The sequence below is a fragment of the Macadamia integrifolia genome, unplaced genomic scaffold (assembly GCF_013358625.1).
Source record: "Macadamia integrifolia cultivar HAES 741 unplaced genomic scaffold, SCU_Mint_v3 scaffold3305, whole genome shotgun sequence".
In the NCBI taxonomy this organism is placed as follows: domain Eukaryota; kingdom Viridiplantae; phylum Streptophyta; class Magnoliopsida; order Proteales; family Proteaceae; genus Macadamia; species Macadamia integrifolia.
The window spans coordinates 1-15,263 of record NW_024869382.1 but is presented as its reverse complement, the minus strand read 5'-3'; the positions used below and the strand labels follow the sequence as shown (position 1 = coordinate 15,263).

General features: G+C 41.8%; 1 non-coding gene across 1 annotated transcript; it reads left to right on the top strand.

Annotated features, from left to right (window-relative positions):
• Positions 1-513: 513 nt before the first annotated feature.
• Positions 514-620, top strand: LOC122067993. The gene has a single exon (XR_006136937.1). It is a non-coding gene; the product is annotated as a small nucleolar RNA R71 (small nucleolar RNA).
• The last annotated feature ends 14,643 nt before the right edge of the window (positions 621-15,263 follow it).

The following is a 15,263-nucleotide window of genomic DNA, read 5'->3' as shown; positions in this document are numbered from 1 at the left end:
CTAGGTTGGCCTTGATTATGGAAATTTAAAGGACTTGCTTGGTTGCTCTGGTTCCAGTAGAAATTTGGTTGATTTCTCCACCCTGGATTGTAAGTGTTACTATATGGATTATTCGTATATAAGGCAATAACACTTTTATTGGAAGAGCCCCCAGAGGTGTTGGGGCATTCTTCTATAACATGACCAGGGGACAGGCACCAAGCGCACATCTTAACCAAATTGACTGATGATGGCTCTTTAGGAACAATGGCCTCAATCCTTTTAATTAAGCTATCCAAGTGGGCTTCTTTGGCTACTAACCCATCCACAAAATATTCTTTCCCTCCTATAGTTCTTTTACTTTCTTGGGTTGATTCCCACTCACGGGTTTTGTTAGTTAAGTCAAGTAAGAATTCCCATGCCTTTCCTTCATCTATAAAGGATGTGAATCCCCCAGGGCATATAGACTCTATCATTTGTTTAGTTGGGTAATCAATACCCTCATAAATTATTTGGCATAAATGCCATAAGTCTAGGCCATGGTGAGGACATTCCTAAAGTAGATCCTTGAATCTCTCCAAAAGTTTAGAAAATGACTCACTAAGCTTTTATCTAAACTGGAGGATATCACTTCTAAACTTATTGGTCATGTGACTTGGGAAAAGCTTCTTGAGGAAGACAGCTGTGAATTGTTCCTATGTGGTTATGAAATTTGTGGGTAACCCATTCAACCACTTCTTGGCTTGGTCTTTTAATGCAAAAGTGATGAACCTAAGCTTAATAGTATCATCAAACAGCTGCTAGATTTTAATTAGAACACATACCTCTTCAAACTCCTAGAGGAATTGGTATGCATCCTTAGAGGTCAGCCCATGGAAATTGGGTAACATAGTGATAGACTAAGTTTTGAGCTCAAAATTATTGCCCTGGGCTTGTAGTAGAACTATGCAGGAAGGTGGGGTTGTTCTAGCATGGTAGAACCTATCTTTTAGAGTAGGAGGATGGGGTTGCTGTTGGTTTAGGTCTCCCATAATGAAAGGTATTGATGAGAGTATATGTATAGGACCCCTACTTATTGGATTTCTCCTTTCTAACCGATTCACAGTATTTCATACCCACCTAGCACTCATACAACAGAACAATACCTACAGCTAGAATAAGACTAGCACAAAAGAATGGAATATATATATATATATGGGCCTTTTGTGAGCTTACCATCAGGGATCTGGGGTTGCTCAATTCCTGAGGTACTGCTATAGGGTGAAATCTGTATTTACCATACTGTGAGGTTTGGCGACCTCCACCAATACAACTATTATTGTAAGTTGTTCTTCTCAGGAATTTAACAAATGATGAAAGAAAAAAAAAACAAAACACTCCAATTTACCAAAAGAAAGTGAAAATCACATGGAACTATCTCCTTGGCAGCGGCGCCAAAAACTTGTTTGAGATTTAAAAGTAACTGCAAGTGTACGGATCATTGTAGCTACGGGTCAAACACAAGGAGGTAGTCACTTTATTTTTGGCTTCTTCTAGTAATACAAAAGTGCACAGATTAAGGATTGTGATCTACTTCTAACTACTGCCCTAAAACACATGCATCTAAAAGAACGTCCTAACAAACACAACTAGGCAAATTGGAATTGTAATTGAAATTAAAAACCTAACCATTGACATCTAACCCTAACCATTCATCATCTAAGATTTTAAATACTCAAAGCAAATAATTAAAAAGCAATAAAGAAAAGATAAAATAAAAGTGCTGAAATAAAAAAAACAAAATAAAAGGGGAATAAAGCTAGAGAGAGGCACACAAGTAGGTATCTCTACTTAGCCGAGGGATGCACCGCCAAAAGTACGAGCTTCCCTACTTGACCAAAGAGTACTCTTACAAGGGCTTATCTATTTAGCTTTAGGGAAATGGAGACAATATAAATAATAAAAATAAAAGGATGGTTCCATGGCTAGAGAGACGCAAAGCCAAAACATCATCTAGCTAAGGACCTTGGGGGAAAGGGAAAACATCAAAGTAAAACTAAAAATTAAAATCCTAAATTAAGAATGATGGGTAGCAAGAAGGGGGATGAGAAGGGGGGTGAGAAGACTAATATAGAAGCCTACTTGTCTGAACATCAATCCTTGAATTAAAAACTTGATTGATTTGAAATACTACTAGCCCTAAAATCAGATATGGAATAAACTAAATCTGAAATTGCTAGGCCTGTAGAAAACAAATCTAGAAGAGAAACTTGCACTTGAAAAGAGATACTCCAAAGTTTTGTTCTTGTCACCTAGATCTAAGCCTTAAATTAGATAATTAAAATTATTACAACTTGAATAGCATAAACAATAAAAGTAAAAGACATTGCATTAATTAAATAAAACCAATTACAAAAGTGTTTAAAGCAAAAACAAAGGAGACCAGGACTAGAGAAAGAGCACAACTAAAACTAGAGAAGAAAAGAACTAGAGAAGGACTAAAGAAGGACGCCCTTCCCCCCCCTTGGTTGACTCTCTTTTATAAGGAATAGGGGAATTTTAGTTTCCTAAAAAGTGGGATATTCTTGAGATCCTTGGTGATGAGGTGGAGGGAAGGAGAGAAGAGAAAAAAGGAGAGAACGAATGAGAGAGGAGATCTCCCATGATTTTCCTTCCTTTTTTTTCCTATTTTTTCTCTCTTCTCTCTCTCTCTCTCTCTCTCTCTCTCTCTCTCTCTCTCTCTCTTCCTTAAACTTGCACAAAACCCCTCTTGGCCAATTTTCTCTTCTACCTTTGATTGATTTGGACAATCTTCTATTTTGATTGGAAATTCCATCCATGCCCTCAATCTTTAAGTAAGTGGAAAGTAGGAGATCGTCAACAAATCTCCAAAAAAATAGGAGAGAGAAAGTCTTCAAAGCACAAGGGGAGGAAAGAGAGTGTAGCGCCCAAGTGTGTGGGTCCCTCCATCTTTGTTGGCATTTGGACAGTCTCTTATACCCTTGGGATAACTGCAGAAGGGCTGAGCCTACATCTCGGTTATGTTCTGGTCCATTATTCTTTTTTTTTTGGCCTGAAAGAATAATCATACGTACAACGGCCAAAAGGAATATGTACTTTTAATGTGACACCTCCATCTTGCTCAGAATTTCATCCTCTTCGCGCCATGAAAAGAAATGAGATCTCTTTATGTATAAAATAGGAGATATGGTGCCCGATAGTCCTTAAGGCCTTTTAAATATAAAACCTGTAAAAAGAAAGAAAACCCAAGGTAGCTCTATTCTAAGTATGTAAAAATCCATGCTTTAGTACCTAAGATTTCACACATAAATGTGCTCAGCAGAATTTCCCCACACTTAGACTTTGCTAGTCCTCGAGAAAAACAAAAAGAATAAAAAGAAAACAACAAAAAACCTAACTCACTTTCATAAGAATCACTCTTGCACTTAGCATATGCAGCAAGCCTTTAAACCACTAGGTCACCCCTAGAGGATGAGTTGTGTCTCGTGGGTGTTTGTAGTGAATATACCCCAAAAATTCAAAATTCAAAAAAAACAAATCCCAACCTTGGCTAAAGGTAAGGGCCATACCGATTTGGAGCAAAGATAATTCCTTTACCCCCTATCAATTCTAGGCACCAGCATATTTCTTAATTTCGAAACTCACCTTGTCTCTTCCAAAACATCTTTATCTTAAGGCAAGATCACTTGTGAAGTAATAAAGAACCAAGGACTGTGGTGTTGGAGTGTTTTTGACCAAACATGTTACCAAGGCATTGATGACATTTGCACATACTTTCCTATTGTGTGGTTTTATTTCTCTCTTTTCTTTTTATTTTTTTTATTTTTTTATTTTTTTTATTAATAAACTCTAACCTACTCCACTACTGTTGGCCTGAATGACATGGTGGAGCAGACACCAGACACCCAAGTTACTATGTAGCTTCACTTTTTGCGTATGCTCACATAGACAGTGATGCTAGAGTTCTTTCAAAATTTTTTTCCCTAAGAGTTTCGATCAAGACACCAAGCTTCTTGAGGTGCAATGCCCTGTCTAGTTCCAAAGAAATCAACTCTTACTGTTACACTTGTACCCTTACCCAGTCTAATTTGAACTATAGTGATAGGTCTCGGACCAGAATTAGAAAGTACCATAGGGTTTTCGCTTGCGGCTGCCCATTGCAAAAGGTGAAGAGATGACCCCACTTACTCGTGTGTTGCTTGCCAATCCAACTAGAGGAGATTCAAGCCTTTTGATCACAGATGGTAAGTTACCCAACACTATACACTTGAATCCCAACATGCATCAAAACTATTGGAAGGCCATATACAAAGCCTAACTTATGGACAGCAAGCAGTCAAGACAACAAACTATCTTGACCATCAAAAATAGACTATAGAAGCACCTGGGCCTGAATCCGATGGCCACCTGTGCTACTGAACTGGTTCTGATGCTCGTGGACCCGACCTTCAGCATCAGGGACAGCCCTAGATGACCACACACACTCTCCCACACCTTCCCCGTGAATTGTGTTTCATGTGAGCCCAAGGAGATGGGCCTGCATGTCCCGAATGCCAGGTTAACCCATTTGGACAAGAAAGGACCCAACCAAATAGGCCCTATTGAGAACTTACTATATAAGTGGAAATGAGGACTCATTTCCTCATTTCTTACTTGTATAAACATGGGAGAGGGAAAGGAGAGGGAAAGAAGAGGAGAAAGGAAGAAGAAGAAGAGGAAGAAGGAGTTTGAAGCTCACATTGGTGCCGACGGCCCACCTAGTTGCCGAAATCCTTGTTGGAGGTAAGAGCCACTTCTCCTACCACACTCTCTCTTCATTTTGAGCTACGGAAATGTGTGTATGGATGCGAACCTTGACCTGCACACCTCCCCAAGCTTGGGGAGTGCGTGTTTCACCTCCCCAGTGTGATTGCCGAGCTCAAAAGTTCGGTGACCTCTGGCATCGCTTGTGATAAAATGATCATCTAGGGTTTTGATCGTTCGATCAATGTATCTCCCAAATGGATTAATAGAATTGGGATTTCTTTATCTTAAAATGATACTAGGAACACACCTACAGACTCCATGGAACAAACCCCAACGATTGGACCCGAGCCAAAAAACCCCAAATGACACGAGCACTTTCTGTGTTTCCACCAGAAACAACCACTAGAAACACCTAGGGCTGAATCCGGTGGGTTGTTTCTAATGAACAGGAAGCTCTTATGAGCTCTCTATTTTAACCATCGGATTCACATCTAATGAACCTGGTGGGTTCCAACCTTGTTTTCGGTGACTGAATTGGGTGACCTGTACTGTCTAAGTTTGATGATGTCTGACTCCTTTGGGGATAGACCCTATGGTTTCTCTATAATGTTCCTAACACGCAATAACACTGGATTACCATTGTGTCTAGGATAGAGATGTGCATGTATCCTGAGGCCAAAATTGAATTGAACACTCAGTGGCTATACTTGGAACCAGATCCATTCAAACTTAAACAAGGTAAGGGATGGTTGACTTTTATTTTTGGATTGTTTAATTATTATAGAACTGCTCGCATGTGTAGGATTTTCACGTGATTATTTAAATTGCTTAAATGATGATGATGTTTTATAACATGTTATATTGTGATGGAAATGAGATGAAATGTATGTTGTGATAAGGAATCCGGTGTAGCCGAGGTGGATTTTGATACCGTGATTGTCGTATATTTGTTCCATTTATGTATTAAGTATGTGCATTAGATTAGATGTAGTCACGGAATACACTTTATGGCCAATGGTTTCCCAGTATCGTGTACTCCGGGACTGCATTTGGAAATGGATATGCTTCGTGGCAGATGAGAATCCTGGTGTTGCATAGTATATACTCAACTGCTTTCTATAGTAAAATAGGTATATATTCATGGATTACACCTTGTGGCCGATGGTATCCCGGTATCGTGTACCCTGAGACTATACTTGGAAATGGACACGCTTCATGGCCGATGGTGATCCCGGTGTTGCGTGGTCCATACTAACTATATCATTATGAAAGGCATGTAGGATATTGTGGTTAGGTGACATTCCCCATGCTACATCCCCTTGCCAACAAGGGTAAGGTGTTCGATAACCCAATGGTGGTATATTCGATGAACATTTTTGGAATGCCACATATGCGGTACGATCTGATTGTTGTCAGAGGCGGGAACTAGTTCGACATGGCCGATTGTGATCCCAATGCTGTGTTTACCAGGAGGGAGTTATCAGGGGTTTGCTGGGTGACCGATGGACACATCCAGGGATCGGAAGGCTCCTAATCATGGCTAGAGTTTGTATTGTTGTGTACTTAATGGTGGTTCCGAGACTAGGGATACAACCTAATGTGTCATAGTAGCATTACCCAATTTAGTTATATTGTTAGGTGGTTTAATAATCAAATGAATTGCATCATTCGTATCATGGACTATGGTTTAATTTCTATATTTTTGTCATCATAGAATCTTATATTTGTGACTGTTGTGTTTGGTTGTGCTTAAACCCCACCCCTTGCTGAGCAAGTTGGAAGCTCACGCCATGTATATACCTCTTTTTAGATGATGGTGCAGGTATGGTCGTGCCTATGGCTTGTGACTCTCTATCCTCCGAACCCTAGTATGGAGTGAGCGACTAGTGGATGCCGAAAGTAGGGGAGCTTGGCCAAGACTATGCTTGTGATTACTGTGCATACACGGCACCATGAGATGCCCGACGTACTTTTGGATATTCTGATCCGACCCGGTGATTTTATATTTTGAGCTTATTATGTATAAGTCTTGAATTTTTGTAATGAAATAACTTGGTTATGCTTATATGATATCACTAGATGTTCCCCATTTTAAGTAATGATTCTGCTATTATACTCTGATTCCGCTACTATTGGTTTGGTTCATGTTGTGAGATTATTTATGTTAAGGTACTGCTATCAGAGATCCTGGTAGGTTTGTAACACGGGTACGCATCTTACTCACACCACCGGTATTCCTTGTGGTAAGTTGGGTTTACTGGAATTGGGGTGTGACAGCTTGGTATCAAAGTACGATGCTCTGCCTTAACTTGCAATCTCAATCGAACCATGATTTGGGGATTAGGACTTAAATAAAAATCTTAAAGATAACACTTAATAGAAATTGCAAAACTAGGAGACAAGTATAGTTGTCAAAGATATTTCATTATAATCAAGAACTGAGTACATAAACTTACACCAAAATTTTCTTGAGATAAAAGATAGAAAGCAGGAAATCCTAGCTAGCCTAAAAAACCTAGGAATTTAAATAATAGAAGCAAATGACAGGAAATAAATTACAAATAATAACTATAACATAAAACTGTAAAGAAAACATGGAATGGGAAATCCTAAACCACTACTGTTGCTGGTTTTGTTGCTGGTTATACCCTTAGCCTTGAGCGCGATTCTGACCCTGTGCTGCTCCTGACTCTGGCACTGGAACGGCAAGGTGGAAGACCGTTGCCTGAATCTGTGTTACACCCATGCCCTAATCCAGTCTAATTTAAACTATTGTGACAGGCCTCAGATCAGAGATCGAAAGTATGATCGGGTTTTGGATCATGGCTGCATATTATCGAAGGGGTAGAGATGACCCCACATATTCATGCATTGTGTGCCTATCTAACTGGAGGGGATTTATACCTTCCGATCCCAGACGGTAAGTGACCCAACTCCCCACACTTGATTTTCAGCACGCATCAAAATCACCGAATAGCCTTGAGCATGTCCGAGGGTAACCACCTGTGTAAGGCCAACTATGGGACAGCAAGCTATCTTGGCCACCGAAAACAAGCTACCAGAAGTAGCTGGGCCTGAATCCGGTGCATGTTTTCGATGGGTTGATAGGCTGCTGTCGAGGTTTCGATGCCTGTGGTTCCCGCGACTCGTGTTGTAAATGGTTCTGGATGATCCCAAATCATCCTCCACACCTTCCTCTTGATGTAGATACCATATGGACCTAAATGTGTGGGTTCTAGTGCCCCGAATTTTATTTTAACCCAATTGATTCAAAAGAGGTCCAAACCAAATAGACCCTAAGGCCTACTTAAGTTATAAGTTGGGAAATGAGGATTCATTTCCTCATTTCCCTTGTGTCCAACATAGGAGAGGAGAGAAAGAGGAGAGGAAAGAAGAAGAAAAGGAAGGAGAAGCGGATTGGAGGCCTACCTTGGTGCCAGCTGTCGCCTTGTTGCCGGAATCGCTACCAGAGGTAAGTACAACCTCCCATACCACTCTCTCTCTTCATTTCAACCTAGGAAAAGCTAGGTATGGTTGGAATCTTGGTGTACAAACCATGTTAAGGTTGGAGGATGTGTATTTTACCCTTCCGGTGTTGTTGTAGAGCTCGAACCAAGCCCGGTGAGCTCCGGCAACATGTGATGCCAAATGACCAACTAGGGTTTCGATCATTCAATTGATGTATCTCCCAAATGGCTCTGTGGAATTGGAATTTTCTTGTCTTAGAATGGTCCTAGGAACATCCCCTACAAACTCCACGAAACAAATCTCGGCGATCAGTCCCAAGCCGGAAAGCCCCAATTCGAGTTGGACCTTTCTGTGTCTACCAAAAATATGGCATAGGAAACACTGTAGCTGTTTTTAGTGGTTGTTTTCGATGGACAAATGAGCCTTAAGTGCTCTCTGTCACCTCCGCTAGAAACAGGACTAATATTTCAGGTGGAAATGCCCTGTTTCCGGTGACAGAACTTTCACCTAGGAACTGTGTCTATACCCTTTGGGGGTGACCTGTTTGGATCCCTCCTGATGTTTTTGATGCTTACTGATGTACGATTCCCTTGTGTCTAGGATAGTGACACGCACATGCCCCGAAGCCAGAATTAAATTGATCAATTGGTGGCCGTACTTGAACCCGAATACACCCGATCGTAAAACAGGTGAGGGATGGATTGTGTTTATTTCTAAATTGTTTATTATCATTAAATTGCTCACATGTTTAGAATTATATGTTTAATTTTAATTATTCAAATACGATTATGATATGCTACATTGTCATTTTACGATTTTGATATGAATTGTATGGAAATGTATGACGAGATCCAGTGTGGCCGAGGTGATACCGGTACAGTGATCGCCATGTGTTTGGATATGTGTGTGTGTGAGATAGAATTCAGCGTGGCCAAGGTGGTACTGGTGCCGTGATTACCGTATGTATATTGCATTCATGCATTGATTATATGCATTAGAGTTAGTTGTAGTCGCAGGTTACACTTTGTGGCCTGGGTCTCGCTAGTGTTGTGTACCCCGGGACTGCATTTGAAAATTGATATGCTTCGTCGTCGAGTTCTTGCCGGTGTTGCATAGTCCATACTCAACTGTGTTATGTATGCTAGATTAGGTAAACGATCTTAGGTTACACTTTATGGCCAAGGTCTCGTTGGTCTCGTGTACCCAGGACTGTATTTGGAGATGGATTACACTTTATGGTTGAGGTCTCTTCTGTATCGTGTTATCCATAGTAACTATATCATTATGAAGGCATGTAGTATATATATAGTTAGGTATCACTTGCTATACTACGCACCCTTGCCAACAAGGGTTGAGGTGTTGGATAACCCATTGTGGTATGTTTGATGTGCCTTTCCGAAGTGCCACACCTGCGATACGATGTGATTGTAGCCGGAGGGAGAACCTGTCCGGTATAGTCAATGTGTTACCAGTGTCGTGACTGCCAGGAGGCAGTTATTAGGGATTTTCTGGGTGACCCATGGATGCATACGAGGACCGACAGGCTTCTAATCATGGCTAGAGTTTGTATCGTTGCGTAGTCGATGTCATTTTCTAGATGAGGGATACAGCCTAATGCACCGTAGTAGAATTTACTAGACTTAGTTTATATTGTTAGGTGGATAATAAACAAATAAACTGCATCACGAGCATCATGGACTATATGTTTAATTTCCACAATCATGCATCATAAATTACTACTGCTATTGACTTGCTTGGATGTGCTTGATATCACCCCTCAATGAGTGAGTTGGAAAGCTCACCCCACGTATACCCCCATTTTTAGATGATGATGCAGGTACTATGGTGCCCATGGCGGGTGATCAGTATCTTCTGGGATAGTGTATGGTGTGAGTGACTGGTGGATGCCAGAAGCAGAGGAGCATGATCAGGACTGTGCTTGCGACCACTGTGCTTACACTGCACTGTGAGATTGTACATCATATTTTGATACCTTTGGATATGACTGTGGATTGTATATTTTCTCGGGATTATATTATATGTCATGGATGAATGTAACAGAATAACTCGGTTATTGCTATTATATTATCATTAGATGTTTCCCCATTTTATTTATAATTCCGTTACTATACTCTGATTTCACTGCTTATGTTGGTTTGTGATGTGGGATTGTGAAAATGTTAAAGTACTGTTATTAGAGATCCTGATAGGTTTGTGAGACAGGCACGTGTCTTACTCACACCGCTGGTATTCCTAATGGTAAGTTGGGTCTACTGGGAGTGGGGTGTGACAATTTGTGCCTCCAGGGAGGCCACCCGTGTGTCCAGTAGGCAGTAGCTCAGTTCCACACTCTCTAGTCGAGTGTCCATCCTCCTTAGTATGTTGATAGTGGTATCTAGGTGGGCCATCACATCATTAAGTCCATAAGGCCTTGAACCCCTAGTACCATGAGAAAAGGAGGCCACAAAAGTCCCATAGTCTGAGGGTTAGGTGGTGGAATCACCCTAGTAGGAGGTACACATGGAGGGACAATAGGATTAGCACCACCATCACCCTCCTAATCAGCATCGTGACCACCCCCATTACCACCTCCCAGTTGCTTCTCTATATACATTGGATGTTCCTACTCAGCCTCATCCTCAGTGACCTCAGCCATATTCATTGTCATCTTTTTCAGAGAGTCTTGGTTGAAATCCAAGACACCAATCCCTAGACTTTCCTCATCCTACAAGTCGACGCCAAAGCGTAGGAAGACCTCGGTCAAGATCCATCCATAGCAGAGGTTTCCAGCCCTACGTGCGCCTCCCTCAGCTCTTCTCACCATGGTCCACATCAACAGATAGGGGAGGCAGACTTGCAGCCCCATGTAGACATAGTAAGTGTTATAGGCTTGTAGAATGGATACCTCATCAAAGTGGCCGCTGGTAGGGAGGACATTCTGCTAAATGGCTCAGCCACCCTTCAGACATCCGGTGGGATGCAAGGGCAAGTGCACGGATATATGCAAGGGCAGTTTCAAGGACAAGTACCCAAGAAAGTGCAAGGGTAGGCCCAAGTACACATAGAGGGTTGGACTGACCTAACTAAAATGATGGAGAAGTTCCAAAGGCTGAAGCCCCCACACTTCTCCAATGTGAGCCATGATCAATTGCTTCCCTCAAAATGGATTGGGGGTATGGAGAAAGTCTTTAAGTTAATGGGCTGCAATGATGAGTAGAAAATACTCTGTGCCGGCTACCAATTGTAAAACGAAGCCGACGCTTGGTGGGGGGCTACTGAGCCCATTATGAGAGCAACCAACCCCACCCCCACTTGGGAAGCCTTCAAAGAGACCTTCTTTGGGAATTGCTTCCCTAAAAGCTTTCAGGATAGGAGAGAGAGTGAGTTCTCTAATTTGGTTCAAGGATCTCGATCAGTGTTAGAGTACCAATAGAGGTACGAGGAGCTGTACTACTTTGCTCCAGAGCACATCCAAAATGATAGGTCCAAGGTTTAAAAGTTTGAAAAGGGGTTGAGGCCAAGTATCAGTTCTACTATGGTTGGGTTAAAGTTGCAAACATATGCTGAAGTGGTCCAAGTGGCCAAGTCCATTGAGGACCGACATAAGGACAATTTCTCGGCCCAACAAGGAATGGAGAAGAGGCCTATGGTGTCCTCTGATCCCAAGGGAGCCAGCAAGCACTCAAGTGGCCCTTATATCCCAACTCCAGTCCAGTCAAGAAGGCCAGAAGCAAGTCAAGCCTTCCAATCCTCCCACTCCAGTGGTATGTCTAAATTTATGGGATCAAACCCTAGGTGCTTCCATTGTGACCAGCCAGGTCACCTAGCCCGGACATGTCCCCAACGGAGGCCGGGTGATGCACCTTATACCCTACCACCTAGGTCCTAGCAGGCTTATGCAGCCAACTAGCTGGCCCAACCATCATAGGGTTAGAGACCACAAGGAAGGGTATTTTCTATGACAACAAAAGATGTAGAGCCATACTAGGAGTGGTGACAGGTACACTATTGATATCATTTTTTCCTACACATTTTATTTGACTCAGAGGCATCCCATTCTTTTGTATCACCAACATTTGCAAAGAAGATTGGAATTCCACCCAAGGGCTTAACCCAGTGCTTGGTAGTGAGAATACCCACAGGAAGTGTGGTGGGTTTGAACTATGTGTATGAGCCATTACCGGTGATCATAAATGGACATGACTTGAATGCACACTTGGTCAAGTTGGATATGACCGATTTTGATGTGATTCTAGGAATGGACTGGTTGTCCACTTATAGAGCCAATGTACTATGTGTAGAAAAGGTTATAATTTTTAGACCCCATGATGAGAGAATTTACTTTTGTGGGGAAAATCCAAAGAAACACAAAAAGATCATTGTGTCAGCACTTTAGTTGAAGAAGTTACTAAATCAAGGGTGCCAAGGCTACTTGGCATCTGTGACAAATACTGAGATAGAAGTGAGACTATTGACCGAAGTGGATGTGGTAAGGGAATTTCCTGACACGATTGCCCTTGGACCGAGAGATAAAGTTTGTTATAGACCTACTCCCCGGCGCCAGTGTCAAAAGCTCCTTACCGCATGGCCCCTATGGAACTGAAGGAATTGTAGGTGCAACTTCAGGACCTTTTGAAGAAGGGATTTATTAGAAGTAGTGTGTCTCCTTAGGAAGCACCGGTACTCTTCATCAAGAAGAAGGACAGAAGTATGAGGTTATGTATTGATTATGGGGAGCTTAATAAGCTAACCATCAAGAACCGGTATCCTTTGCCAAGGATTGATGATTTGTTTGACTAACTACAAGGTGCTAAGGTATTCTCCAAGATTGACCTTAGATCGGGCTACCACTAGCCCAGAATCAAGGATAGTGATGTTAGCAAAATAGCTTTCAGATCTCGGTATGGACATTACGAGTTCTTGGTGATGTCATTTGGATTGATCAATGCACTAGATGCTTTTATGGACTTGATGAACCGGGTATTTCAGGATATCTTGGACAAGTTTGTGATTGTATTCATTGATGACATCTTGGTATACTCCAAGAGTGCAGACGAGCATGCTATTCACCTGAGGCTAGTATTGTAATGTCTGAGAGAAAAGCAACTCTACGCCAAATTTAGCAAGTGTAAGTTCTAGCTTTCACAAGTGGCATTCCTATGACACATTGTCTCAGATAAGGGTATAGATGTTAACCCAGGCAAGGTGAAGGCAGTTCTACAGTGGGACACTCCCAAGAATGTGGTAGACATTCGTAGTTTTCTAGGATTACCAGGATACTACAAGAGGTTTATTAAGAACTTCTCCCTCATTTTTGCACCAATGACCCTACTCACACAAAAGGGTGTGAAATTTGAGTGGTCTGATACTTGTGAAAAGAGCTTTAAGGAACTAAGGCAAAAGTTGGTATCAACTCTGGTCTTGACTATTCTGACCGATATAGGTGGTATGGCTATGTATAGGCCTTTAAGCTGGGATTAGGTTGTGTGTTGATGTAGTAGGGGAAGGTCTGCCTATGCATCCCTCCAGTTGAAGGACTATGAGAAGAACTACCCCACCTATGACTTGAAATTGGCAACGGTGATTTTTGCCTTGAAAATCTAAAGGCATTACTTGTATGGTGAGAAGAGTGAGATATACAGTGACCACAATAGCCTCAAGTACTTCCTCACCCAAAAGGAGCTCAACATGGGACAGAGAAGTTGGTTGGAGTTGATGAAGGATTATGACTGTACTATCCATTACCACCTAGGGAAGGCCAATGTGGTAGCTGATGCACTTAGTCAAAAATCTCAGTCATTGACTCTTGCATCCTTGACTACCAATGAGCATCTCCTAGAAGAGGCCAGGAAACTAGATTTGGAGTTATTGGTTGGTAGAAGATGTCACCTTGTCACTATCGGCATTGATGGTACAACCTAGTCTAATGGATAGAATCACTGCAACTCAAGGTACTACTACAAAGTTGTAAAAATTGATAGCTAACTTCAAAGAGGGAAACTAGAAGGACCCAGATTTCTCCTTGATAGATGGGGGGATTATCAAATTCAAAGGAATGTTGTGTATGCCTGTTGATGGTGAATTGAGAGATACTGTTTTGAGAGAAGCACACAACTCTCCATACTCCATTTACCCCGACAGCACCAAGATGTACAAGGACCTAAAGGATTCCTACTAGTGGAAGGGAATGAAGAATGATGTGGCCATACACGTGGTAAGGTGCCTCACATGCTAGCAAGTCAAGGTTGAAAGACATAGGCCCCATGGTTTATTACAGTCACTACCTATTCCGGAGTGAAAATGGGAGAATATCACCATGGACTTTGTCACAAGCTTACCCCATACCAGCAAGGGTATGGATGCCATTTGGATAGTTGTGGACTACTTGACCGAGGTAGCTTACTTCATCCTAATTAAGGTCACTTTCTCTATGGACAAGTTGGCCAGGCTGTACATTGACAACATCATCCGACTATATGGTGTACCCATTAGCATCATCTTCGATCGAGATCCTTGATTCATTTTCAAGTTCTGGACATGTGTGCAGAAGGCTATGGGCACACAATTGAATTTCAGCATAGCATTTTACTCCCAGATCGATGGACAGTCAGAGAGGATTATTTAGACCTTAGAGGACCTACTTTTAGCATGTGCCTTGGATATGAGTTACAATTGGGATGAGCACATCTGTCACACCCCGTTCACCCTGAATCGGAGCGGTGACCGAGTTAACACCAGTTAACCCAAACCTGCCAGGATCATCAGATACTGTATTCCACCACAGCATACACACACTAACATAAGCTCATCAAATCAGCGGAAGACTAAGTTTTACCTGTGAATAAATCCCATATACTTGATACCCGAATGGTGATACAATAATTATATACATTTGGGCCCGAAGGCATGATATATACACAAAAAAAATAAAATTCAAATATCAAGTATATACAGGAAATCATCAAAAACCATCAGAGTACACAGCTCGGCTCGGTATCAAGGCAGGAGCTCAGCTCGGCATCAAGGGTTGTGCCCAGCTCGGCATCACATAGAAGAGCTCAGCTCAGCCT